A 25,294-nucleotide genomic window follows, 5' to 3' on the forward strand; every position below is an offset into this window, starting at 1 on the left:
CAGAAGATGGAGAGTGTAAAATGGAAGAGGCAGGGGACTGTAAGAAGAGAAAGGATAGTTAATACCACGCTAAACAATTGGATTCTGTCCTGGCCTTTGCCATAGAGTTCCCATGTGATGCTAGGCAAATCACTTAAACCAAACTTTTCATAGGTGGGTCGCTAATTGTGTGTTCCTCATTTTCTGGGTGACCAATGATTAGGACCCTACCAAATTCACAGTCCATTTTTGTAAATTTCATGGTCATAGCATTTTAAAAATCTTGAATTTCATGGTTTCGGGTATTTAAAGCTTAAATGTCAGAGTGTTGTAACAAAGCATGAATATGTATTTTAAACCAGCAAAATATAAACATGTAAAGCCCTTAAGTCCGCGTTTTTCAAACGGGGCTCTGACAAGGCTACTGTAGGGGGGTCCTAGTATCGCCACCGGTGCTTCTGTACTGCCTTCAGAGCTGGACAGCCGGAGAGCACTTGCCCAGGCACCCAGCTCTCCAGGCAGCACCGCCACCAACAGCAGCGCAGAAGTAAGGGTGGTAATACACCCTACCATGCCACTCTTGCTTCTGCACTGCTGCTGAGGGCTGCGCTGCCTTCAGAGCTGGGCGTCTGGTCAGCAGTTTCTGCCCTCCGGCCACCCAACTCTGAAGGCGGTGCAGAAGTAAAGGTGTCCATATTGTGACCCCCCTACAATAACCTTGAGGTCTCTTTTGGGTCAGGATCCTCAATTTGAGAAACACTGTGTACTTTTTTTATACTTTTACCCTTTGTACTTTTAGTATAGTATATGGTCTTTTGTGTACTTTTATCCAATTTCACGGGGGAGACCAGGTTTCACGGTCCGTGACGTATTTTTCATGGTTGTGAATTTGGTAGGGCCCTACCAAGGATTTTCAGTAGCATCTGAAGTCAATAAGAGCTGTGTTCTGAACATATAAAGTGCTATGTACTGTTAAGTACCCACCAAAATCAGGTCCTAGATATCTCAAATTGGTTGTTTAAAATTAGTGGATACTTTTCATCTTAATTTCTCTGTGCCATGGTTTCTCTTGTGTACAAATCTGATTAATACCACCCCTTTACCTCACAGAAGTGCTCAGAAGATAAATTAATTAATGTCTGTGATACACTCAGATACTGTAGTAATGAGCACCATAGAAAAGGCCACAAGGAAATGAATGTCTGGCTTCAGAATAAATAAACAAGGCCTAGCGCCATAAATTGAACAGAGACCAAAATACGAATAGGTGCTCATTAAGTGAGCACCTATTCGTTGAATGAGGCAGGGATCCGATGGAAAAAAAATAGTATGTGATCATGTGTACCCATGGGGATTGAATGGGGAGTTAAGTGACCTATGAGAAAATCTCTCTATTTAAAGGTGTTTCTCACTGTAAATAGTTTCTGAACCCAAATCTCAGCATGCATTAACTGTGTGCCCTCAAACACTTTTACATGTTGTTTGCTGCTTTAGGTTAATTTATTTCCATGTATCTCTCAGCCTTCCAAGCTTCCAGTCTCATGGGTATAATTATTTAGTCAACTAGAAAGGTAACTAAAACCTGCTGGCAAAGAAACAGTGGAAGAAAAGATCCTGGTTATTGGGAAGAAATATCTCTCATTCTATTAATAAACCTGTTTTGGGAGGGGAGTAGTAGTGTAACCTTTTGATTGTGAAAAGAAAGGGTCAAGTCTTTAAAGGTGAATTACAAAGCAAAAAAAAAGATTACCTTTTTCTACCACTTTATAACATAGGAATATGGCCTCACGACGTTTTCTTTCTTTCACCCCAATTATTCCATGCTTTCTCTTTTTACATTAGAAAGAGAAGGAATATCACATCCTGACCTTCCCTCTCTTTCCTGGAAGGCCCTTGCACACAGAAACTGAGCTATGGCTGTCCCAAATGATGGGGAAGGGATCTGAGTCTTAGACTTATTAAAACTCAGCCTTCCCCACTGCTCTTGGTTTGGACCAGAGACCACAACAGATACTTGCATTTTACCTTCCACGAGTCACACATCACCTTGCCCCACCCATCACCCTCCTGTTGTCTGGAGATGACATTCTACTCTATTAAGCTGCTTGATATTGGTCAGAGACTCTACCCTCCAGATACAAGGCAAAGAGTCACTTTCTCCCTAAATATCCAGTCCACAGACCCTATTTTCTCCCCCCTCCTCAGCTGTATCCTACACACTTTTGCATCACAAACTTGGGAAGACTGGCCTGGTAGGTGCAGGTTATATCACCATACATTAAAAGACAGAGTTGTAATTTATATATGTAGCGATAAAAACTCTTAGGTAGCAACTTGTGGGGATAACTTGTCAAAAGATGGCAGGACTGGAGACGTAGAATTAAAGTAGATGGTATAGAATGAGGATTTCCAGTGGTTTGATGTCTAATATATTTGATCTAAACGTGTTTTAATGAGGTTCTTTTAGTTTAATGCATATATTTATAACCATAACCCTGCCTTCATGTAATTTTTGTATGGTAATTGGAAAATATACACATTTACCACCTTAATTCTGTCACATTATGCACAGTATAAACTGGGGCTGGTTGCCAGAATCAGACTACGACAGCTAAAGACTCAGACTGCTAAAGAGCTAGGGGGCTTGACTTTCAAAAGAGCTCAGCATCAATCGTTCTCATTTAGGCATCTAAATAAGTAGCCACATTTCCCATGTGAACTGAAGGCTCCTGAGCTCTGTTGAGAATCTAGTCCTAGATTAATAGGGCGTCATTCTCCATTGCCTTGCACCTTGGGCTGACACAGCTTTGCGAAGTAGGACTGACCTTTTACCCCGTCAGCTTGGTGGTGTTTTACACCCACTTTTCCATCACATAGCCTGGGTGCAAACGAGGGAACAAAGGACAAGGCAGTGGATAATCAGGCCCATGGAACTGACTGCTAAGATATTACACTGCTAGTTTTATCCTGCCCCTTAAAGACGGATGTCTGGTTCTATAGTGTTCTGGCACTTTGCAGAATAGATGGACTAATATAGAGATCGGATGATCTATGAAAATATATCAGAGTTTTGGAACTCTTGCTCAAATTAAAAATTAAAAGAAATCCTGGAAAAAGAAATGTAACTTCTAATGAGATGTGTCAAGAGAATATTGAATATATTCTGGTTCTTGACATGAATCAGATCTTCCTGTATCCTCACTGGGAATTTGTGCAGGGCTTAAATTCAAAATATGCATTAGAGATCCACACTGCAGGTATGAGAGCTTCATTTCAGATTTTACCTTTGCTCAAAAGCAATAACAAAAATGAAAGTTCTGTGCATAGTTAGTTTGTCATTTTCAATTGCTTACATCCAGTTCAGTAAAGTGGCATATTGGAGATATCCTGCACTTCTTTTATAAGAATAAGAGTATAGATTAAAGTGGTTTTGACTGAGGATTACTAGTCATGGTGAAATAACAGAAAGTGAAGTTTTGTGCCAGTTTAACTTTTAATAATTAAAAGAGCCATGGCACATTATTGATTTGGAACAAGGTGAATTTTGAATCTTGATTTGATGCGTTTTGAATAGCATACTTCATTTTGGTTATTACTTGTGTCAGTTTGCTTTAGTGCTTGGCAGATAGCAATGCCATACAAAAGAAAAGTGAAAACAATAATAGCAAAACAATTAAGGGCCTGATCCATAGCCTGTAGAAGTCAATGGAAAGACTCCAAAGAGTTGAATTGTTTTCTTTAGATTACACCCTAAAAGAAGGAAAAAAGACCATTATGTACAAAAACTTAAACACACACAGTTGCCTTTAAACGTCCTCAGTTGATGACATGAACTGTCCTTTATGAAAAAGTCCTATAACATTTAGCATATAATTGTTCCTTTCTATGGGTTAGTGAAACATCCTTCTGTAGCAAGGATATTTTAGTCACTATTAAATCCTACTGCCTGTAAAATAACTTCTATAGACCCCTATTAGTTTGAGTGCTATTAAATCCTATGTGTGGTAATCTTAACAAGAGGTGATTGGTGATTTCTACTGATATCTTCATGCTAAATGTTGTGGCCATAGACCATTGTTTCCTAAGGACAAAGGTAATTAATGCTAAAGCATGTTAATGGCTGTGTTATCAGAAAATAATGTCTTAATTAATGCATAGCTGTACTCTGAAATAAATTTATCATTTGAGCTGCCAGTGCAGTAAATGCCTAAGGTTCTCTTCCCTGTAAACTGTCAACTGCTCAAGTTCATTAACTGCATAAAACTCAGTCCTATGTATATGATAGTGATGCTACTTTACCCATTCTTCTGTAATCCAGTTCTGTATTTCTCATGAACCTGAAACGCTCTGTGATGTCAATTTCAGTTTTGAGCACCTCTGCCCTATTGCACTGAAGTGAGATGGCACTGAACAGGGAATCCATATCCAAATGCCTCTGGGGAGGCGGAAGGGGAAGGTGCTGGAATTTGAATTCAGAATCAGATCTGAATGTTGTGGCTACACCTCTCTCTGTAATAGTCTGAACCAAACCCCTGGATCCTAGACACCTAAATGCTTAAGTGAGGAGGGAGGCTAAAATCTGGTTGCTGGGCTTAAATGTTACAGTTTGGAACCATTTATAGTATTTTTTGAAAGTGGAACATACATGTCCAGTTCTGCATAGATGTCAGTGGCACTGGTATGAGGTGTGTGTGTGTGTGTGGGGGGGGGTGCCTGTGTGTATAAAATAGTATAACACTGACTGTTTTCACAGTGCAAATATTTTTCATAGACTCTAAGGCCAGAAGAGACCATTGCAATCATCTAGTCTGATCTTCTGTAGAGCACAGGCCATAGAACTTGCCCAAAATAATCCCTAGATCTAATTTTCTAATATCTTTTAGAAAAACATCCAATCTAGATTTTAAAAGTGTTAGTGGCGGAGAATCTACCATACCCCTTGGTAAATTGTTCCCATGGTTAATTACCCTCACTGTTAAAAATTTATGCTGTATTTCCATTCTGAATGTGTCTAGGTTCAACTTCCAGCCATTATATTATGTTATACCTTTCTCTGCTAGATTGAAGAGCCCATGCAAGAAATAGACTGTAATTAAATAATCTCTTAACCTTCTCTTTATTAAGCTGAATAGATTGAGCTCTTTGGTTGGTCTGCACAGCAGTGTAAGGCCAGGGTTCAAACTGAAGATCAACTCTAAATCCCATTCTGTCTACACACAAATTGCACTAACCCAGAGCTCAGACCTAGGGTCCCAGGACCCCACGGGAGTGGAGTGTCCAAGCTAGAGTCAAGTTGGACTCAAGGTTCAAGCCCTGTTGTTTTGCAGTGTAGATGAAACCCCACTGGACTTGTGCTCTGGGAGTCCACCAAAAGTATTCCACAATCCCACGCGCCAACCTTCTTTGTCCCCTGGACAGTCAAGTTTGGTGCACAATCAAGTTTTCCCATATTGCACCAAGTTTTCCCATATTGCAAGTTTTCCCATAAAAACCATGAACAAAGGGCTAGAGCAGACACATGTGGGCAGGAAGTCTGGGATATAGGTGGTTGGGCTCAGGCCTGCATAATGCAGTGTGGATGCTGGAGGTTCAATAATTCCTAACCTGGATTGTACTGTAGCTGAACTAGCCAGTCAGTGAGGTTCGCTGAACTGTGACAGAGGCGCCTTGTGACAGCATGCAAGAAAAAAAGACAATCCTTTAGCTCCTCACTCCCTCCTACTTTCAGAGCATCCCATGGGAGATTGTGATATTCCAGGGGAATCATTTAAGGAGGAGCAAACTGTAATCCTTCTTTAATCCCTTCAGCATCTCAGTCTCAGTTTGCATTATATAAAGAGATGAATAGGTATACTTTAAAGATGTGGCACTGTCTCATGCCCTTGTACACTTTTCTGAGGCTGCACCCCTTCTTATTTCCTCAAAATAGAGTGAGTGAGTCCAACAGATGGAAAAGCTTGCCAGGAACAACATATACGTGTGAAACACCATATCCTATTTTTTTCTAGCAGGAGCATCTGTTGACTTGGCTAGTTCCTCTGCGAGTTAGATGAAGAGCTGTTAAGTAGCCTCTAGCTCTGGAACTGAATGCTAGGATTTGTCCTTCTGGGTCCTGCATTATGTTCCTTTGACTAACACTTTAAAATAAAGTATAAATAACAGCTAAAAATATCCATATGTCTTTAATATACATCTTCTGCTATACTTAACATTACTTGGCACGTCATAAGTGTCGGTACTGGTATCCTCATATGGGTATTTTTTAATTAAATAAGTATGTGTTCATTATCACTACACCTTTGCACTACACTACATCACATCTGATGAAGTGAGCTGTAGCTCACGAAAGCTCATGCTCAAATAAATTGGTTAGTCTCTAAGGTGCCACAAGTACTCCTTTTCTTTTTGCGAATACAGACTAACACGGCTGTTCCTCTGACACCTTTAAAATGAGTAATTCTCTATTCATTAATTAGCACTTGTAAAGAGCTTTGAACATGTAAAAAGCCCTATATTAGTGCTAGGTATTACTGTTAGTTTTGAGATTCAGTAGTAGATAAGGTACAAGGATTTCACTTTTCTGATAAAATTTGGAAAAATAAATTGTGCCTATGTTAATCCTTCACGAATGCAGTCCACTGACTTCCAATAATATATAATTAGAGCTGGGTGAAATATTCAAAACAAATTATTTTTCCACCCTGACTAATTTTATGGATTTTTGCTTGCAATACTTCTGTGAAACTTCCATATTTTTGCATACAATTAGAAGGATGCACATTCTGACAAGAAGAAATAGAGTGAATATTTGAGAACAGCAACATTTCTGCAAGGAGGAGGAAGAAACTTCTTGAAGGAATGAACACAAGGCTTTGAGCACAGAACTCCAAATCCTATTCCCACCTCTGCCACAGACTGGCTATAATACATTGTACTTTAATAGCATTTTATTGGCTGAGCTTCCAGTGTCTTACATTCAACTTGATGACATTTGTTTGGATTTAACATGACGATATTTGAATGCCACATCTGATCAATTCTAAAACGTGTGTGAATTTATCTGAACGGGGTGAAGTGCGGGATAGGTAAAGCCCCTGCCATCCCTTTAGCAGAGCCACAGCTTCAATCACCTTTGTAATTGTCTATAGATCAGAGAAGTTGATGGCACTCGACACCTTCCAGCATAACAATACCTCATCCCATCTTTTCTTGTCCTCCCAGTAGCGTTTAACCTGTTGACACCCTATGGGTATGTCTATGCTTGAGTTAACCCAGGTTCTTACCTGGGCTTTAGCCCAGCCCACTGAAGTCCATACAGAAAAACCTTTAACCTGGGTCTGGAGATGTTTTGCTGACCTAGCTAAGGGTGTATATTGAGTTCTGCTTTAAGTCAACCTTGCAGTGAGGATGCAGGCAAAAAAAAAATCACCCAAGTATTGGTAGTGCCCTTCCCACAATTCCCCCCAAAGGACAGACAGGTTCTCCCCCAGTTCACAGAATTAACAGGGGAAAGTATCCTACAGTGTCTCAGCACAAAAAACCATGGAATATGCCCCAGATATATAAGGGCGAGTGCAGAAACAGTGAGAATGCGGTAACTCGGGTAGGGCTTTGCAGGTGGGACACTCACACTGGGGCTGAGAACTTACACAGTTGCTCAGACCCGGGTGCCAATCATCCAGGCTAACTGCACAGTGAAGGCATACCCTGAATGACTTACCTCCCAGACAGAAAGAAGAGAAATTACAATGGAGTGTGACAGGGCGTGCATGCACCACACTGGGACTGCAGGGGTTAATTCCTCTCTTTGTGATGAGGAGAACATGCCCCCTCGACCCTGCTGGGCATGCTCCAGCTGGAGGCCAGGTATAAAAGGGAGCAGCCCGGTTCATTTGGGGCTGTCTATCGGAGAGGATGGAGGTGTGCTGCAGACTCCCGCTAAAGGACTGCGGCACTTCATGGCGTGGAGGTCAGCCAGACGGCAACAACCCATGAACCCCAAGCTCTGGAAACCACAGAGAGAGGAGAGACGGGGGAACCACGAGACCATGAAACTGTGGAGAAACAGGTAGGAAGTAACTGCTCCTGAGGGAATTCTACACCAAAAATTTAAAAATTCTGCAAGAAAAAATTTAAAAATTCTGCACACAATATTTTCAAAATCTGCAAAATTCTACATATTTTATTTGTCAAAATAACAGAATATAATCACATCAGTTTCAATTATTTTTGGTCATTTTATTTCAAAATACCTATCCGCAAGTATGTCTGTAACAATACAGACAACAAAAAAGATTCAGAAAATATTTTTTGACAAATAGATTCCTTACTAGGCATATTAAAGTAGAACTCTGAGTAATTTAAACTACAACACAGAACCGTATTTCTTGCACCCCCTCAGAAGCAGTGCACAGGCTAGGGGGGGAGTCAGGGGTAAGGGAAGAGCTGAGGGAGAGGGAAGTAATTGCTGGGAAAGAGTCTGGGTGTGAACTTGGAGGATTGTTGGGTGTGGGTGGGAAAACTATGGAACAGTTTTTTTTTGAGGGTAGTGGGGAGGGACTGTAAGGGAGCTTCCTGCTTTCAGACCTTGGCTTAACCCTAGCCTCTCCCATCCAGTCAGGCACATGTGTCCCTCCACTCCTACTCAGGCACCCATTCCCCCCATTCCCATGTGGCCCTGCACCCCACACCATCCCCATTTGTCTCTGCGCCCTACCCAGCCAATCCCCTGTCCCTATGTGTCCCTGTACCCCCTCCCCTGTCCTCATTTTTCTCTGTACTCCACCCAGCCATTCTCTTGTCCCTGTGTAGCTCTGCACCTCCTCCCGCATCACCATGTGGCTCTGCATCTCCCTCCCCTATGGTCCTATGCCTCCACTCCCATTCAGCCCCTGCCCCAGTCTTTTCTCCCCCAGTAGCCCTTAGGAGCCCCGGTCTGACCTGCCCCAGCACCCCATGCTGTCTGTCTTCCCGTAGCCCCTGTGTCCTGACCTGGCCCACCACCTGGTAGGCAGGCCTCTTTCTCTTCCCTCGCTGGCGGGGAGCTGCTGCTCTGTTCTATCACCACATCACCCTCTGGTGGGTAAAAGTAGAATTGCAGAAGATATTTTCTGCTGGGAGCTGCTGCTGTTCTTGCACCACAGCGCTCTCTGGTGGGCAAAAGCAGAAGTGCAGCAACATTTCAACAGAAGCTTTTTTCTGCACAAAAGCATTAAAAATATGCTGGGCTCATTAATTATGCATGCATGCAGTCATGCAGAATTCCCCCAGGAGTAAAGTAACCCAGGGAGTCTTTGTGGGGGGGTTATTGGAAAACCGGAGACTAGCTCGGTGTTTTTCGGATGGATCCCTGCTGAGCTGGTGGTGGGAAACCCCACAACTGGCAGGGCCCTGGGATGAAACGTGGTGGAGACAGAAGGCCGGGTTCCCCTATCTTGGCTACCACCCACCCTGGGTGGTGGCCTTCCTCACCAGCTCTATTGACTCTGGCCACTAGGCCACACAGCCGTGGTTGTGAGGGCAGCCTTACTGACTCCAGTCACTAGGCTGCACAGGCCTGATTGAGAGGTCAAGTAGATTGACTTGATCTGTTAGGCCGCATTGCTCCAAGACCCAGAGGAGTCACACACATTTGACTGCGGGCCTATAACGACTCTTGCCCCATCCCAAAAGGGGATGGGGGATGCATGACGTGCAACAAGGAGGAATGGGAGGGATGAGTGGCATATACACAGAGCCCCTGGCATAGGCATGAATGGAGAGAAAGGAGAATGGCGGACAATGGTATGGTGGGAGGGTAGTATGGGGAGAGGTCACACACAGTCTCTGCCATATGGCAGAGAGGAGACTGTGGAGTTGGGGGCTCACAGAGCCTCTGCCATTGTGGGTAATGTGAAAATAGGGGACATGGGGGAAATGAAGGGGCTCACATATCCCCTGTAATGCTGAGGAAGATTTTTCATTCAGAATTGTCTTGTGGGAAAATCTTCAGTTTTCCTATCAGCTCCAGTGAACAGTTTAGAAAAAGTTGGCCTTTCTGTCTCATTTTCTCCAGCTGTCCAATAAGGATAATATTTATTTACCTACAATTGGCTGATGACTAAGTGCTGAATATTTTCAGGTTCAACTTATAGTAACGAAACTGAAACCCATATACGTGAAATAATTCACCTAGGATACGATGCAGTCTTGTGGATGAGCCCTACAGTCAAAAGGAGCAGAAAACTATGTCTGATTATCAATTTCCCATCTATACAATGGTGATGATAATATTTACCTACTTCTTAAGGGTGTTGTGACACCTAAGTGATGTTTTTAGGTGCAAAACATCATTAAGCTAAAAGTAGAAGAGTCATACTAGAATTTAAGAATTCTGGGATTCCACCTCTGTATTTACTGCTCTAGGTCATGTAACCTCCTTGAAGGTGGTGGCAGCTGCTGTGAGGGTAAATTTATTACTGTATCCAAATAGGAGGGGCTGGGATAGCAGAGATGTTTGTTTCATGTGAAGCAGAGACCCAGTAGCTTCAGGGATAATACTTGTTTTTGCTTATGCTGCTAAGATTCTTGTTCAGTGTTGGAAGAAAGTCACTGTTTGTGCTTCACCTTTCTAATATGGCACCTGCTGTTCTGCCGTTCTCCTTAAAAATTTGCAGTGCTGCTGTTGGTGAAACTTCTGCATGAGAGGGGCTTTTTTGGTTGTAAGTTGCATGAATTCTGGTAAGATTTCCCCTTTGAGTGTAGCTTTTAGGCCCGTTAGTTCATCTATGGATCATTCCTCTGCTCATTGAAATCAATGGAAAAACTCCCATTGTCTTCAGTGGGAACAGGATTGTTCCCCTAAAGGGAATTTTGGACCAGAAAATGGTTGTGGCACTTAAAACATCAGAAAAGGTCTGTATTGCATATTCAGAGTAAGAATTGTTCTCCAGAATGTCCAGAAAAATGATATAATCCTTAGTGAAAACAAAGGAACACATGAGAAAAAAATTTTTTGAATCAGAGTTAGGAGAGTCAGAATGGCCTCAATAACTAAAAAGCATTTTTTACAATGAATGTATTAACCTTAATTCTCCCCCCCTTCTTCCCCAGCATTTCAAGATTCCCCTCCCGCCCCTCTGTGTCTATTATGTTTGGGTGAAAAACAGAAAAATTGCCTTCTGCATTGCATCAGTTCTGTCATTTGAAAGATTCTCTTTCTTTTGACTGAAACAAAGCATTCTTTATAGTATCATGTACTGCTGTGCTGTTTTTTAAATTCTTCATATGGCAAAGACTAAGTCTTCCCATTAAAAGCTGTCAGGGTTCCCTCTCCACTCTGAACTCTAGGGTACAGACGTGGGGGCCTGCATGAAAGACCTCCCCTAAGCTTATTTCTACCAGCTTAGGAAAAAACTCCCCGGGCACAAATTTTCCATTGTACCTTGGGTTTAAGTAACACTGCCACCGCCAAGTGATTTAACAAAGAACCAGGGAAAAGGATCACTTGGAGTTCCTCTTCCCGCAGCAACCCCCCCCCCCCCCAGCCCTTACACCCCCTTTCCTGGGGAGGCTTGAGAATGATATCTTAACCAATTGTTTACAAAATGATCAAAGACCCAAACCCCATGGTCTTGGAACAATGGAAAAATCAGTCAGGTTCTTAAAAAAAAGGATTTTATTTTAAAAACAGAAAGGTAAAAATCATCTTTGTAAAATCAGGATGGAAAATACTTTACAGGGTACTCAGATTCAAAACACAGAGGACTTCCCTCTGGGCAAAACCTTAAAGTTACAGAAAACAGGAATAAACCTCCCTCTTAGCACAGGGAAAATTCACAAGAAAAGCAAAGAGATAAACTAATCCGCCTTACCTGGTTTACCTAAACTGGTTGCAATATTGGAGACTTGGATTGGGATGGGTTGGAGAAGATGGATTTCTGTCTGGCCCCTCTCAGTCCCAAGAGAGAACCCCCACACAAAACAAAGAGCACAAACAAAACCTTCCCCCCTCCCAAGATTTGAAAGTATCTTCTTTCCCCATTGGTCCTGTTGGTCAGGTGCCAACTAGGCTATTTGAGCTTCTTAACACCTTATAGGTAAGGAAGAATTCTAGGCTGCCCTTAGCTGTATGTTTATGACAAAAGCCTATCACTTCAGTTATTCTTAATCGTTCACTGGCATTTGGGCTGCACCTGGCTCCATTGTTGCATATGGACTGAGCAAACAGAACAGTTTGTAGCTGTCTCTGAAACCAGCCTAGTCTTTTTTAAGGTCCTACAGGGTAAATGCTAAAATATTCATATATTTTATGCTTTCCTTAGTACAGGTTTGCTGGGATTCTCTTTTAACTCCAGTAGAATGGATTACATATTTAAGGGAGAAGAAGTTTGTGAACCTGGGGAAAGAAACCGCTAAAGGCTTGTGTACACCATGTATTCTGGAATACTTTGAAAGTGGATTAAACTAATTTGGTATAAGGCATTCTTATTTTGGAATAAATGCCCACGTGTGGAGCTATTCCATGACAGCTACCTGCTTTAAATTCACACCCTACTTTATTCTGGAGTAGCTTTCATGTGTAGACAAGCCCTAAGACAACTTATCTTCTCTACTACTTTATTTTGGATTTTCCAGGATTACAAAAGTGTAGAGTGGAGTTGGTCAAATTATTCACTGCAAACAATTTACCTGCTGGATTTAGGCCTGGCTGGTCTTGAAACATGCTTTTTTATCGATTTGTTGGAGGGGTAATTTTGGTGAACATAAAGGGAGAAATCCAGGTCCTACTGAAATCAATGGGAGTTTTTCATTGACTTTATTAGGGCAGGGAATTTACCCAGAGTATTTGAGCCCGTGAGTTATTTACAAGAACACCTTCAAGTATTAATAATTCATGATTCACTATTCCAGATGCATGGTTAGTCACTTAAATCAATGGTGTGTTTTCTCTTCTCTGAACAGATGACCTAACCTTTATAAGCAGCAGGAGGAGCACCAGAAGACATCACTGATGTTGAATCTCTCCAAAAGCATATGGGTGAGGCTCAAACAAACCTGGTAAATTTTAGGACTCTTTTAAATTTGTTCTTGGTATCTGCACAAGAAAGAAAACTATTTGGCAATGTGTGTAGATTGCAGATTTAAAAACAGCTGGGTTTCTTCCTGCCTGAGTGAGAAAGATATAACCCAAAGTGATTAGCTGTCCAGCGGAATTCACATATCAGTTCTCTCTTGTCAGACAGAACCCTTCTAATTGGGAAGATTATGGGCAGATCTTTGTCCAGTTCCTTTAATTGTCTGAGATCCAGAGTTCTGGTTAGAGGGTTAGATGTCTATTTCTCTGAAACCATATTCCCCAGTCCCATAAAGAACCACGCACTTTCGAATGTAACTGCCAAATGCATGAGTTAAATCCATGGGCCTCAATTTTATGTTGCTCTACCATTTTATATTGCACTAGCAATTCTCAATGCTAAACACACAACCATTTAAGGTGGTTGGGCAACGGAGCATAAATATACTTTTTTAAAATTTATTTTTATGGTTTTTATGTAAAATACAAACACAATACAAAATAAGACATATATAAATGCATGCACAAAATGGAAATACCATATAAATAACAAAAATCAATGTTCATTATTTGTAAAACCTCGGAAAAAACAATCCCCCCCGCCCCCAAACCTGTAGCAGTAATGCAAGGCGTCAATTATTATAAAGTGACTAAATACATAAATAACAAGCACATAACCTATGAGTAATGGAGACTAATATATATTAAATTGCAAAAGTATGCAATAGTTTTGTGTGTGACCAGACATCCTCATATTTTTAGGGATGTTTCTATTGAACACAGTCATTTTTTCCAGTAATGAAGTAGTAGAGCGCTCACTAAGCCAGTCTGTGCATAAGGGAGGAATTGCGGATTTAAATTTTCTCAAAATAACTCTTTTGGCCATTAGAATTACTTACTGCAGTCCATTTCTTAATGTTGACTGGTAATATCAACAGCACCCCTAAAATATACAAGTGTGGAGCAGGAAAGATAGCAACACTTAAAGTTTTTGAAAGAGCACTGAATATGGTGTTCCAAAACACATGAATTTTTGACAGGTATGGAAGATGTGTGAAAGGTTGACATGTGGCTGTTTGCATCTCAAACACTCTCTTTGTGTTGCCAGTCTAGCCTTAAACAAATATTCTGGAATCCAGTATTACCTGTTTGATATCTTGTTCTGGAAGAATCGCAAAGATAAAGTACTTGATGTATCTTTCACATTAAGCCAGATATCCTCCCAGGTTTTTGTTGTGATAGTAAGGCTAAGTTCTTTCCCCCATTTTTATTTGAGACTGAGATTGGGAGGTTGATGCAAAGCATTAAGACACCAATAAGTAATTCCTACAAATTTCAGAGCAGCAGCCGTGTTAGTCTGTATCCGCAAAAAGAACAAGACTACTTGTGGCACCTTAGAGACTAACAAATTTATTTGAGCACAAGCTTTTGTGGACATCCGATGAAGTGGGCTGTAGCCCACAAAAGCCTATGTTCAAATAAATTTGTTAGTCTCTAAGGTGCCACAAATACTCCTGTTCTAATTCCTACAAGTGACTTTTGTTTCCATATTTCTTAATATGTTGTCCTAGAGGTGAGAGAATTGAAACAGACCAATTGTTCCCTATCCTTTCATGAATCCTGGAGTTTAGCTGCCGAAAGAAGGAACTCTGAGACAGTGGTAACTGATATGTTATACACATAAGGCCAGTCTATAATCCTGAATAATATGTTTAATTTTTGTTAATCCTTTTTCTATGCAAATTATCTTAAAGGAGGGGTTGACCTTGATCCTGAGGCATGGGTAATCCCACAGTGGTACAAGAAGAGAATTAGTAAGATCAGATGTTGTAATCATCTTAACGTGTTGTAGGATGCCCCATGTAGATACAAAGACTGGAATTTTCCTCTAGGGTGTAGGTAGCCTCTTAAGGTATATAAAAGAAGAGAGGGAACCAAATGACATAGCTAAGCTTTTTTCGATCTCAAACCAGGCCAGTGTGAATACAGAGCTACTATGAGGGCATCACCTCACAGGAGGACACATTTGGAATGTTAGAAAATATAGATACATATCTGGCAACCCCTTCCAGTTGCCCAGGATATTTTAATGTGATAAGCAAGGCTGTTTGTTAGCCCATAAAAATTGCATGACACACCTATTTATTTGAGCAAAGGAGAGACCTAGAAAGGCAATAGGCTAATGATATAAGTCATTCTTGGGCAGATATTCATTTTGGCTATTTCTGTTCTCCCCAGTAAGGACACAGGGAGGAGACACCACATCTCTACATCTCTGGAAATTTCTTTTATTATATAGTCCATATTTATACAAACAATTATGGGAAGATCAGGACAAATTTTAACACCTAAATAAGTTATTTCCTTGCACATTTGAAATGAAAAATAATGAAATGCAGAAGGATCTAGTCTTTTGGTTATATCCATTGCTTGTGATTTATTCCAGTTAATGTGAAAACCAGAGATCTTTCAAAAATGTCAAGTACATTCAATAATGAGGGGATTGATGAGGATGGATTCTTCAATAGTACAGAAATGTCATCAGCATACATAGATTTTTGTATACTTTCCTGTTTATCGACACACCTTGAATGGCTAAGTGCTCATGTATTTACATTGCCACTGGTTCAAGAGATACATTAAAAAAGGAGGGGCAAGAGGGGACAGCCCTGTCATGTCCCTCTTTCTAGTTGAAATGTTGGAGAAATAATGCTATTAGTTGATAGTGAAGCAAGGGAGAGTTGTATAATACACTGATCCAATTCAGGAGTATTGGTTCAAATCTGATTTTTTAGGGCAGCTATTAGAGAAGGCCATTTAACCCTATCTAAAGCTTTCTCTGCATCTAGAGATATGGAGGGGACATCTGACCTCTGAGCTTGCCTGATGAAGTAAGTAATTTTTCTCATATTGTCAGCAGCCAATCTTTCTTAATGAAACCAACCTGTGTGTATAACTGACAAGATGATGGTGTTCAGTTGTGTCACTAACATTTTTTCAATTACTTTGCAGTCTGTGTTCAATAGAGAGATGGGGCGCAAATCGCCTCAGTTGCAACCATCTTTGTTCTTTAATATTAAAGTAATTAAAGCAGTTCTAATGTCATGAGACATAGTTTCTTTTTAAAATGTCAGCAAAGACCTTTGAAAGAATAAAAGATAGCTGATTACAAAATGTTTTGTGGTAGTCTGAAGAAAGCCATCTATCCCAGGGATCTTGCCAGAATTCATATTTTTTAGATCCTCTTTGATTTCTTGTGTTGCGGTAGCTTTGTCCATAAACACTGGTTCTGAAGTTAGGGTATTAAAAGGTAGGTCTTCAATTAAATGATCAAATTTATCAGAGTCAAACTGGTTGTCTGATTTTTATAAAGCTTGATAGAACTGCTTAAATTGATTGTTTATATCTATTGGTTCAAAGATGCCACTCATCTTGTAAAGAAGAAGAAATATTGTTGTTGGCTAGTTCCATCTTAAATCTTCGGGCAAGTAGTTTATCTGTTTTATCTCCCCATTCATAATATTTTTGTTTCACCCTGTTGAGTGCAATTTCAACTTGGTTGGATAAGCATTCATTATATTTATATTTGGCATCGATTAGAGAACATAGGAGGCTTTCATTATTTGGGTAAGTCTTGTGGATCATCTGCAACTCATCAATTTCCTTGTCCAGAGAGTCTAGTAACTTGAGCATTTCTCCATTCTTTTGGGAGAGATACTTTATGCATTTACCCCTTACAATAGTTCTCAGAGCTTCCCAAAAGATGGTAGCTGAGGTAACCGAGTGGTTAAGCCAGGGTGGTCTCTTGACATACTTCCTATCTTTCCTATGCAGTGGGATAGTTTGCTCTTGTGCCCTTAATAATGTCTCTTTGAAAAGCTGCCAACTCCCAATCCGTTCTGAAGACACAAGAAAATGTAAATTCTGGAATAAGATGAATGTACTGTTGTGAAATATGTACTGTCAAGCTCCTTGGGGTGTCTCAGTATCCATATATGTCTTTTAAATCAAATTAATTCATTCATAATGAGGGTTGGCCTATTGTGCTTTGAGAGCTGGGGTCTTCTGTAATTGGATTTGTCCAGATGTCTGTCTGGTGTAGTATTCCAGTCACCTCCCAGTATTATAGGAATGTCTTTTCTATTAAAAGGAATGTCTGTGATGTTTTTGAAAAATTCAGAACTACATCCACTTGGATTGTAAATGTTTCTGCAAATTAACTTTTTTAAGTTGAATCACGCTCAGGAAGAATGTATCTTCCTTCGGGATTAGACCAAGACTGTACAACCTGCTCTTAGAATTCAATGATGAATGATACTCAACACCTACCCACATCACTTTGATTCTATCATCTATTTCTGCTAGATGAGTTTCTTGCAATAAAGCTAGTTGTCATGTATTTGATCTGAGGTGACTCAGGATTTTAAATCTTTTGGCACATTAAGTCCCCTCACATTCCAGAAGCATACTCCTAAGAAAATTCATGGCAAAGTTTTAAAAGATATATTAAGATATATAACCTTATCCTAAAGATACATATTTCCCCATTGAGGTTGTACAATCACATCTCTAGGATATAGTCTGTATTTATACATATTGGATACTGGTTAGTTTTGAATGTATTTATGGCTTCAGTTGAGCCTCAGTGTCAGTTACACAAAAAGATCTATAGTTAAATATCATGTGTCTTCCAAAGTATATTTTGTAACAGAAAACAAACAAACAAAATATATTTGTGTTTAGAGATGTTTAGATAATATAAGGGCAGGGAGGAGGGGATAGAGGTGAAGACATCAGGGATCTGAATGTGCTCACACTGGCTTGTTTTAAATCTTTTGTTTAAGTTAAATATTATCCTGTACATATCATTGGATATTCTGGAATTTGTATAATATATTCCTACCTACAGAAGATTTCATGTTTACATATATGCACATATGTATATACATAGACATGTATACAGACTCATCACACGTAAATTTACACTTTATTTGGTAAATTAGTAAATTAGTAAAAAATCTAAATAATAAAAATATAACTTTATATATAATCATATTCCTAGTATGTAAAATTCCCTGCACAAATTGACTATCTAGTCCTATTTAAGATTTAGGTTATAATCTGCTTTACGTGTCAGCAGTATCGACTGTTCCATGGGTTGTGGTTACATCGTATGATCCTTCAGAGATAAGTTTATCCTTAGTTCTGCTCTATGTATTGCAGTGCTACCCAGTTGTTATTGCTCAGTTCCAAAGGAGATCAACAGAAGTGTTCAGTCTAGCTGGTTATCTGCTAGGAGCAGGAAAGTTGCATAAATCAGAGTTATCGTATCTACAAGGATACACAAGAAAACAAACTGGTATTTAAATTTGTTGCGGTATGCTTTATATGATAAAAACCTTCTTCTATTTTTGGTTAAATCTGGTTTCTCTGTCTTTGAAGTATCTCCGAAGCTTCAGAGGAGGTTTTGCAAAGTCTTGTGGAGCCTGCTAAATCCATAGTGAAGATGGATGGGTACTTGATATTGTATCTAATGTTGGTCCATTCAGGATTTGCTTTATGCCCACTGAATGCAGCCCTCTTTTTGTTAAGCTCAGCTGAGAAGTCAGGCCTTTATGGCCTTTGTACATCAGGGTTTCAGCTTTTCTGGCAGCATTCATTAACATTACTTTATCACTGAACTTCAGCAGCTTGAAGATGCTGGGTCTAGGCTTGCCAGACTCCTGCCTTCTAATACCAGGCACTGGATAAGCCCTTTCAATATCTAATGAGGACAGTGGTGGGTTCAATTATGTATGTCAGCAGTTTTTGAAGAAAGCTGATAATATCCTTCCCCTCTATACCCACAGCAATGCCCAAGAGGTGAAGGTTATTCTTTAATATCTGTTTTCTAAGTCATCCTGTTTTTCTTCCAGTTTGTCTAGCCTAAGCTTTAAGAAGGCTGTTTCTTCTTTAATTTCCCTGGTTCCAATGGCAGTCTTTTGTAGCTCGTTTTCCAAGTGAGCCATTCAGAATTCTATATCCCATACATCTTGAGAGGGGCCATGAATATCTTTTGAGATTGAATCCAGTCTGTCTGTGATGAATTCTTTCAGCACCACGATATCCCAGGCAAGATTCTGATGTGACATTCCAGTTTCCTCCTTCAGCTGCCAGATTCAGGTTTGGTCTTTTGTTGCCTCTCATTTTTTCATGATCCATATTCAACAGTTTGAAGTTTATCCAGCTGATTAATTTAAACATTTATGACATGTCAAGGTTCCTTCCCCAGTATGAACTCTAGGGTACAGATGTGGGGACCGGCATGAAAGACCCCCTAAGCTTATTCTTACCAGCTCAGGTTAAACACTTCTTAAAGGTACAAACTTTGCCTTGTCCTTGAACCATATCCTGCCACCACCAAGCATGTTAAACAAAGAACAGGGAAAGAGCCCACTTTGAGATGTCTTCCCCCCAAAAATATCCCCCCAAGCCCTACACCCACTTTCCTGGGGAAAGCTTGATAAAAATCCTCACCAATTTGTACAGGAGAACACAGACCCAAACCCTTGGATCTTAAGAACAATGAAAAACAATCAGGTTCTTAAAAGAAGAATTTTAATTAAAGAAAAAGTAAAAGAATCACCTCTGTAAATTCAGGATGGTAAATACCTTACAGGGTAATCACATTCAAAACAGAGAATCCCTCTAGGCGAAACCTTAAGTTACAAAAAGACACAAAACCAGGAATATACATTCCATTCAGCACAGCTTATTTACCAGCCATTTAAACAAAAGGAAATCTAATGCATTTCTAGCTAGATTACTTACTAACAAGTTCTAATACTCTGTTCCTGTTCTGTTCCTCGCAAAAGCATCACACAGACGGACAGACACCCTTTGTTCCCCTACCCCTCCAGCTTTGAAATAATCTTGTCTCCTCATTGGTCATTTTGGTCAGGTGCCAGCGAGGTTATCTTAACTTCTTAACCCTTTACAGGTGAAAGGGTTTTTCCTCTGGCCAGGAGGGATTTTATAGTTCTGTATCCAGAAAGATGGTTACCCTTCCCTTTATATTTATGACAATCAAGTTGATTAATTTAAACATTTATGACAGAAACTTATCGCTAATTTGCTAGGAAAGTAATTATTAGAGTCAAATTGATATGTGAGGAGTGAGGGGGTCCAGGACTAGACAGCCATCTGCCTCACAGGTACCATGTGACCATGGATATACTACTTTGTATGTGAATACACGTGTTAGAACAAATATTTTCATACATAAAACCTCATTGCTAAGCTAGGTACAAATAAAGACTGGTACACAAATGGTCATGCACAAGAGAGCAAAAAAGAATTTGAACACAGTTGGCTTGAACTGCTATTTGTACTTTGCTAATATGTTCAGGAATATTTTTTCCCACTATTCGTCGGCTCTAGGGTAATTCAAAGTTAACAAAGACTAGCAATGGCAAATAAGATCTTCTGTCTACTGCCAAGTTATTTTCAGCTGTGTATTGTAGCACAAGTGAAAATACTACAGTACATATTTGTGCTTATATAAAAGCAACACTAATTGAGTGCAGTCTGCCCTTAAGAAAAAGGCAGCTTTCAGTGTTGGTGATTGTGACATGCTAATCTGCTTTAAATTTGATAAAATAGCTCCTTCAGAGCCTCATGCTGAAAATCCCCTACCCCTTAATAGGCCTTATTCTAAACTTTTTAAGTCAATGGAAATACTCTTATTGATTTATGTGGAGCTGATTCATGATTAATACGCATTTAAGGACACTTGAATAGAATACATTTGGTTAAAACGTGACCTCTTGGCAATGGTTGATGGACAGGTAAAATTATAAGTTTGGAATTTTGTTTTGGCCTCCCACAGTGGATAAGTGCTCAAAATTCCAAGATTTTAGTTCCACAGGCACATGGAAATTAATTCTGAGTTAAGACAGTGTGCTGCAATGGATAGGTCACTGGACTGTGAGTCAGGAGACCTGGGATCTGTTCTCGGCTCTCAGACTGACTTGCCATGTGATCTTGGCAAGTTTTATTTCACCTCTCTGTGCCTCAGTTTCCTCTCACCCTTTGCCTGCTTTGTTGCGATGCCTGGCTCAACACACCCAGAACTGTAAGCCACTGTGTTACCCCTCTGCCTCAGCACGTGGGAGAGCTTTGCCACTGCTAAACTGTGTGTCTGCTCCCAGGCACGCCAGTCTCTCAGAGTTGCCAGCACACTCTTCAAGATTCTGCCAGTCTAAAACTTGCCTTGCAGGTAACAGTCAGTAAACGCCAGTTACCGAGTTCCCCAGAGACACCCATCTTCAAGTTCTCTGCCTCCATAGAGACAGAGCATACATCAGCCTGTCAAATTAACTGAAAACTAAAACTTCACTTAAATACACAGCACTGAGATGGTTTTGTAATAAAACAAGAATAAGTTTATTAACAGAGAATAGAGATTTAAGGGAGACTAAGCAAGAGAAATAGAGACAGGTTTGACTACAAACAAGACAAAATAAAAAATGCTTTCTAGTGACTAAAACATACTCTTAGCAAGTTACAATCTTTGCCTAAGCAGTTTCTTACTCATATCAAGTTACACAGAATCCAAGTTACCTGTTCCTTTGTTTCTTAAGTGATGGGCAATTAAGGAGTTTTCTCCCCTTCTTTTCACGTCCAGTAAACCTTTGAAATATATTCTTTTGAAGTGTATCCCAAGATAGTTTTTCTCCCCTGCTGTTTGTCTCTTCCTGTTGACTTCTCTTCCCCCTGTTGACTTGTACATAAATGGATCTTCCATTGTCTTGGTTCCCCGGTTATTAATTTACATTAGGGACAGGGAAAGAGCTGCCTTCCTTCCAGTTTGGAAGGGAGAGGAACCTTTCTTTCTTTGGCACCTTAGAGACTAACCAATTTATTTGAACATAAGCTTTCGTGAGCTAGAGCTCACTTCATCGGATGCGTACTGTGGAAACTGCAGAAGACATTATATACACAGAGACCATGAAACAATACCTCCTCCCACCCCACTCTCCTGCTGGTAATAGCTTATCTAAAGTGATCACTCTCCTTACAATGTGTATGATAATCAAGGTGGGCCATTTCCAGCACAAATCCAGGTTTTCTCACCCCACCCCCCACACACAAAGAGTGAGTTTGTGTGGGGGGGGGTGAGAAAACCTGGATTTGTGCTGGAAATGGCCCACCTTGATTATCATACACATTGTAAGGAGAGTGATCACTTTAGATAAGCTATTACCAGCAGGAGAGTGGGGTGGGAGGAGGTATTGTTTCATGGTCTCTGTGTATATAATGTCTTCTGCAGTTTCCACAGTACGCATCCGATGAAGTGAGCTCTAGCTCACGAAAGCTTATGCTCAAATAAATTGGTTAGTCTCTAAGGTGCCACAAATACTCCTTTTCTTTTTGCGAATACAGACTAACACAGCTGTTACTCTGAAACCTTTCTTCCTTTGTTTGGCCACAGACTTTAAAGCATAATATCAGTAAGTATCCATAATTCCTTGTTTTACTAAAGATATATCACACCAGACCAACCTGATATCATTCTTTGAGAAGATAACCAATTTTCTAGACAAAGGACACGCAGTAGATCTAATCTACCTGGATTTCAGTAAAGCACTTGATACAGTTACATATGGGAAATTATTAGTTAAATTAGAGAAAATGGGGATTAATATGAAATTCAAAAGTTCGGAACTGGTTAGAGGAGAGACTATATAATGGGTCATGGTCAAAGGTGAACTGTCAGGCTGGAGAGAGGTTACTAGTGGAATTCCTCAGTGATTTGTCTTGGGACCAATCTCACTTAACATTTTCAATTAATGACCTTGGTATGAAAACTGGGAGTTTTCTAATACAATCTGTGGATGATACAAAGTTGGGAGATCTTGCCAATATGGAGGAGGTCCAGAATATCACACAGGATGATCTAGAGGACCTTGAAAACTGGGTACTACAAAAAAGGATGAAATTTGATAGTGAAAAGTGCAAGATCATGTACTTAGGGACTAAGAACAAGAATTTTTGCTATAAACTGGGGACTTCCCAGTTGAAAATGACAGAGGAGGAGAAAGACCTGGGTGTATTGGTTGATTAAAGGATGACTATGAGCCACTAATGTGATGTGCCTGTGAAAAAGGCTAATGCAATAGTAGGATGCATCAATCAAAGTATTTCCAGTAGAGAGAGGGAAGTCTTATCATACAAGACACTGGTTAGACCTCATCTGGAATGCAATGTACAATGTTAGTCTCCCATGTTTAAGAAAGATGAATTCAAACTGGAGCAGGTGCAGAGAAGGGCTACTAGGATCATCAGAGGAATGGATACCTACCTTATGAGAGGAGACGTGAGGCGCTTGGCTTGTTTAGACTAACAAAATGAAGATTGAGGGGAGATATGATTGCTCTCTACAAATATATCAGAGGGATAAAAACCAGGGAGGGAGAGGAATTCTTTAAGTGCCAGTGTTTGCATAAGAATAAATGGATATAAACTGGTCGTCAACAACTTTCGTCTTCAAATTAGATGAAGGTTTCCAACCATCAGAGGAGTGAAATTCTGGAACAGCCTTCCAAGGGATGTAGTGGGGGCAAAAATCTAACTGGTTTCAAGACTTAGTTTGATAGGTTTATGGAGGATATGATATGAAGAGGTTGCCTTCCCTGGCATACAGTCCATCCGCAACTGGTATCAGCAAATATCTCCAGTGGCTGTACATGGGACATTAGAAGGGGAGGGCACTGAGATATTACGGAGAATTCTTTCCCGTGTGTCTGGCTGGTGGGTCTCACACATAGGTTAGGGTCTAACTGTTCACCACATTTGAGAACAGAAAGGAATTTTCCCCCATGTCAGATTGCCAGAGACCCTGGGGTTTTTTAGACTTCTTCTGCAGCATGAGGCATGGGTCACTTACTGGTTTGAACTAGAGAAAAGGGTAGATTCTCTGTAACTTGAATACTTAAATCAAGATTTAGGGACTTCAGTAACTCAGCCAGAGATTAGGGGTCTATTATAGAAGTGGGTGGGTGAGGTTCTGTGGCCTGCGATGTGCAGAAGGTCAGACTAAGTCATCATGATGGTCATTTCTAGCTTTACAGACTAAGTCCATGAAATCCCATTGTCATAAATATAAAGGGAAGGGTAAACCCCTTTGAAATCCCTCCTGGCCAGGGGAAAGCTCCTCTCACCTGTAAAGGGTTAAGAAGCTAAAGGTAACCTCGCTGGCACCTGACCAAAATGACCAATAAGGAGACAAGATACTTTCAAAAGCTGGGAGGAGGGAGAGAAACAAAGGGTCTCTGTCTATATGCTATTTCTGCCGGGGATAGACCAGGAATGGAGTCTTAGAACTTTTAGTAAGTAATCTAGCTAGGTACGTGTTTGATTATGATTTCTTTAAATGGCTGAGAAAAGAACTGTGCTGAATAGAATAACTATTTCTGTCTGTGTATCTTTTTTGTAACTTAAGGTTTTGCCTAGAGGGATTCTCTATGTTTTGAATCTAATTACCCTGTAAGGTATCTACCATCCTGATTTTACAGAGGTGATTTCTTTACTTCTATTTCTATTAAAAGTTTTCTTGTAAGAAAACTGAATGCTTTTTCATTGTTCTCAGATCCAAGGGTTTGGGTCTGTGGTCACCTATGCAAATTGGTGAGGCTTTTTATCCAACATTTCCCAGGAAAGGGGGGGTGCAAGTGTTGGGAGGATTGTTCATTGTTCTTAAGATCCAAGGGTCTGGGTCTGTAGTCACCTAGGCAAATTGGTGAGGCTTTTTACCAAACCTTGTCCAGGAAGTGGGGTGCAAGGTTTTGGGAAGTATTTTGGGGGGAAAGACGTTTGCAAACAGCTCTTCCCCAGTAACCAGTATTTGTTTGGTGGTGGTAGCGGCCAATCCAAGGACAAAGGGTGGAATATTTTGTACCTTGGGGAAGTTTTGACCTAAGCTGGTAAAGATAAGCTTAGGAGGTTTTTCATGCAGGTCCCCACATCTGTACCCTAGCGTTCAGAGTGGGGAAGGAACCTTGACACCCATCACTTGCAAAAAATTGAAAATTGATAACACTGGGCCTAGCATAATAGGGCCTTAGTCTCTGCTGAGGCCGGTATGTTCTAGTGCAATATAAAAATGTATGCTAAACAAAGAGTAACATGTGAAAAGTGCCTTTATGCTGTATCTAGATGGAACGTGTGTATACATACATGTATGAATAAATACACAACCACTGTGTGTAAGTTTTTATGTTG

The 25,294-nt window shown here is 40.3% G+C and overlaps 1 long non-coding RNA gene across 1 annotated transcript in view; it reads left to right on the forward strand.

Moving 5' to 3' along the window:
• The window catches only part of LOC142070845 (uncharacterized), a 96,882-nt gene extending 80,937 nt beyond the window's left edge, over positions 1-15,945 (forward strand). The window contains exons 2-3 of the long non-coding RNA XR_012666767.1: positions 12,922-12,997; positions 15,883-15,945. This is a non-coding gene — a long non-coding RNA (uncharacterized LOC142070845). The remainder of the gene's footprint in view (positions 1-12,921; positions 12,998-15,882) is intronic.
• Positions 15,946-25,294: the final 9,349 nt, after the last annotated feature.

This window comes from Caretta caretta, chromosome 2 (genome assembly GCF_965140235.1).
Source record: "Caretta caretta isolate rCarCar2 chromosome 2, rCarCar1.hap1, whole genome shotgun sequence".
Lineage (NCBI taxonomy): Eukaryota > Metazoa > Chordata > Testudines > Cheloniidae > Caretta > Caretta caretta.